Source organism: Jaculus jaculus, chromosome 2 (genome assembly GCF_020740685.1).
Source record: "Jaculus jaculus isolate mJacJac1 chromosome 2, mJacJac1.mat.Y.cur, whole genome shotgun sequence".
Classification (NCBI taxonomy): domain Eukaryota; kingdom Metazoa; phylum Chordata; class Mammalia; order Rodentia; family Dipodidae; genus Jaculus; species Jaculus jaculus.
The window spans coordinates 37,643,873-37,648,031 of record NC_059103.1 but is presented as its reverse complement, the minus strand read 5'-3'; the positions used below and the strand labels follow the sequence as shown (position 1 = coordinate 37,648,031).

Sequence of the window (4,159 nt, the reverse complement as noted above, 5' to 3'; positions counted from 1 at the left end):
AAGCCTTTTTATCATATTTGTTCATATACTGATAGGTAATTCTGATATTTGTCTTATATAAGGAGTTTGTAACCTGATCAAATACCTTGTCTCAGTTTACCTATTTGACCTTTTTGTCTAGTGAGAAATTTCATTTGAGAGAGGTGACTTTAGCTATTCAAAAGAGAGGAACTATAAAGAGAACAAAACTTTTATGCTGTTTGTTACTCCCTTTTCCTTGTCAGAGACAATTGGCCATTTTGTCTCTGGACAGTGCCTGGGGGACACTTAGCTTAAACTTGTATGGGGTCTGAAATAAGATGGAACCATCCCTTTCTCCGGAGTCTAGATTGATATGACTTTAAGTAGCATAGGACAGTAAGCAAAAGTGAAAGAAGATAACAGATAGGAGAGCTAAGCATCCTGACATTCCTTGTCTTACTCAGTCGTCTGTTTACACCTAGTGTGGTGGCTTGATTCAGGTGTACTTCATAATCTTAGGTGTCCTGAATGCTAGTTTCCTAGCTGATAGAGAGTTGGGAATTAATGCCCCCTAAAGGGAGTGTATTGTTGGGGGCGGGCTTATGGGTATTATAGCCAGTTTCCCCATACCAGTGTTTGGTACACTCTCCTGTTTTTATTGTCCATCTTATGTTGGTGATGTCCACCCTCGGCTCATAGCATCATTTTCCCCTGCCATCATGGAGCTTCCCCTTGAGCCTGTAAGTGAAAATATACCTCTTTTTCCCAGAAGCTTCTCGTGGTTGGGTGATTTCTACCAGGAATGTGACCTGACTGTAAAAGTAAAGTGGTACCAGGAGTGGGGTTGCTGCTATCCAGCTGACTGTGTGGCTTTGGTCTTTTGGACCTTAATTTCAAGAGGAATGTGGAAGTATTTGAAACCTTGGCCTAAGAGACACCTTGCAGTGCTGTAAGTACAGCTTGATGGACTATGTTGGTCAGAGTTGAAAGACCTGAATGCAGTAAGACTATGGACTATGAGGTTTGACTTATGAGGGTGAGAAAGAGGTTTGCTTGGATTGGGCCAGCAGTTTGTGTGAGGCTTGCTCTTATGCCTGTGTCATGTGAAGTTGTGCATGGTTGCTTTGTGTAGAAATGAACTGGTGTAGGCAAAGGGATATGGCACAGGGGAAAAAAAACCAAAAAACTCCTTATGTGAACTGCTGCCCATTTAACTGCAATTGAGAGATTACAACCTTTGAGATTGGCAAGCTGGCCTGCACTGGGGCAAAAGGAAAAAAGTAGAGTCTTTTGAAGGGGACTGAGTTCTTCAAAGTCTGCTTTATTTCCCCCTGGATTAACAAATTGGCACCCTACCTGATATTGTGCTATGTAAGAAATATAGGAAAAACAGAGTCTTTGGGTTTCCAATGTGGTCTTGTGTTTTGGAAATGGCCATAGGCAGTGTGAAGCAGCTTTGCTGGTTGCCTGCCTCGAAACCCCATAGGGCCATGAGGATGAACCATGAATTGCAGTGGAGACCCAGTGGAGATACCGGGACCACAAGATGGCTACTAAAGAAAGCTGCCATCCCTGATGAAGCTTTCCAGGACTGTGAGTAGCCTAGCTGGAGGGGTGGAATTAGAATGCCAGAGACTTATTGCTTGTTAGAATTATTGGACTTGGAGATTTGTCACTAACTAGAGTTGTTGGATTTGAAGCTACAGAATTTGATGTTTGCCCTGATTGTATCAACTGTTATAGCCAGTTTCCCCATGCAAGTGTTTGGTACACTGTCCTATTGCTATTGCCCACCTTATATTGGCCAGGGGGTGATGTCTACCCTCTGTTCATGGCATCGTTTTTCCATGCCATCGTGGAGATTCCCCACGAGACTGTAAGCCAAAATAAACTTCCCAGAAGCTTCTCTTGGTTGGTTGATTTCTACCAGCAATGTGAATCTGACTGCAACACCTAGGAAATTCATTTTACTTATTTGTAATACATAATGTGATAGGGTCTTGTCTATGTCTAACCTGGTTATACCTCCAAAGAATATGAATTATATGTGTGCATATGATTTTGTGACCTACCTAGCACAGGACATCACCTGTGTCTAATGCAATTTGAATTTAGATTAAGTCTATGTCTCTGTATAAAACTTTTAACACATTCTTATGAGTCTGTAAACAATTGAAAAATCTTTAACTGTAGGTATGGTGTTTAGGTTTAGCCTGAAAAATCAGATTTCTGTTCCTTATAAAAGGAAATTAATTTTAGGCAAAATTTGGCCTTCTTAGATCTACTACATCCTTTCTATATATGCACACCTTCATCCACATATTTTAACATTCTGATACAAATTCCACTTAAAAAAAAAAAGCATTTTAAACAAGCATTCTATGTCAAACAATGAAAAACGTCCTTCTAGTTCCTTAAATCATCTCATCTCAACCCATAACTAACCATCTTTCTTATAAGACTATTAAGAGAAGCTACAACAAATTGATTATCTTATATCCACTGTTGGATATTTGCAGAGAAAGAGCCTTAGCAGAAACACTTACAACTTCCTTAGTACCAATGTAACCAAAAATCTGTATCTGACAACCAGACTTGTTTTATAATACCAGTATATATACCTATAGATTTTATATTACCCATTGATCGGAGATATCTCCTATTGATAAACTCCATGAAATACACTTTTCAGCTATCTATGGATACAGGCAAAACGTGACATCTGTTTGAGGGATAATCTTTATCAGTACCTCTAACACACCTGGAAATGCTTTTATTGAAAGTAATGAAGGCTGGAGGACAAGGAGGCCCTGGTGGGCGCGATCAGCGGTGGCGATCCCAGGCGCCGGCATGGGCTGGTGGCGGGCGCTGCAGCGAGCGGCCCGACGCTACCCGTGGCCCACCAACATGCTGCTGTACGCGGGGCTCTTCTCGGCCTGGGACACGCTGCAGCAGCATCTGCAGGGCGCCCGGCTGAGTGGCGCCAGACGCGGTGCGTGGCCACCCTGGCCATGACCTTCCACGGCAACTTCAACTACGCGTGGCTGCACCTGCTGGAGCGCGCACCGGCGCACCGTCCTGGCCAAGGTGCTGTGCGGACAGACTGTCGGCGGGCCCATCGACCTCTAGGCCTTCTACGTCGGTATGAGAATTCTCCAGGGAAAGGATGACATATTTTTGGACCTGAAGCAGAAATTCTGGAATACATATAAGACTGGTCTGATGTATTGGCCTTTTGCACAGCTGACCAACTTCAGTCTTGCTCCTGTTCACTGGAGGACAGCCTACACTGGACTCTGTGGCTTCCTCTGGGCCACCTTCCTGTGCTATTCCCAGCAGAGTGGTGACGGCACACTGAAGTGGGTGTTCATCTTCCTTCACAGCAAGGAGGCCGAGGCAGTGGATAGTGAGACGTCCAGGACTCCTCCCTAAGTTTTGTCCCTCCTCCCTCCCACCCCAATCACCTGCAGTGGAGAGGTTTCATATCAGTTATAATCCACCTTGAAGAATTACATTCCATATGCTCAGTGACTTTTAAATTAATGATTAGTTTAAATTTTATCCAGACATTTCCTCTTCTGTTGTAGTCTGAAAGCCTTATGTAATGTTTTCACTTCTCTAATGATTAGACTGAGATCAACCATGGGTGCAGAATGGCATCTTAGAATTGTTAACTTTTCTATCTTACTGTCTAAATGCCAGCTGATTTCCGGAACCTCGTTTTTAATTGTTCACATTTCTAGTCTAAAATCTCAGATTATCTTTTGTACCAAAACAGTCTTTACAGTAAATTTCTATTAATACAGAATTCAATCAGTTAGACTATTAATCAGGGTTTCTTTCCAAATACTCCATAATTTATTATCATGCCAATACTTAAATTCTGAAAATATATGTATTTATCATCAAAAAAAAAAAAAAGTAATGAAGGCTAAGGCATGTGTGATGGTGCATGCCTTTAATCCCAGAATTTGGGAGGCAGAGGTAGGAGGATCTCCATGAGTTCGAGGCCATCCTGAGACTACATAGTGAATTCCAGGTCAGACTGAGTTAGGGTTATCTTAGCTTCCAGCCAGAAGAGAAAGCAAGCCAGTTTTCTGAAAGTGGAGAGAAGTAGTAGACATACCCTAAGAAGTGCTCACAGCTGGAAAATATACTTCCCCTTTTCTCCCATAATATATACAATTTTCCTTCTCAG

General features: G+C 42.4%; 1 pseudogene; it reads left to right on the top strand.

Moving 5' to 3' along the window:
- The first annotated feature begins 2,811 nt into the window (after positions 1-2,811).
- LOC101612605 lies at positions 2,812-3,393 on the top strand (annotated as a pseudogene).
- The last annotated feature ends 766 nt before the right edge of the window (positions 3,394-4,159 follow it).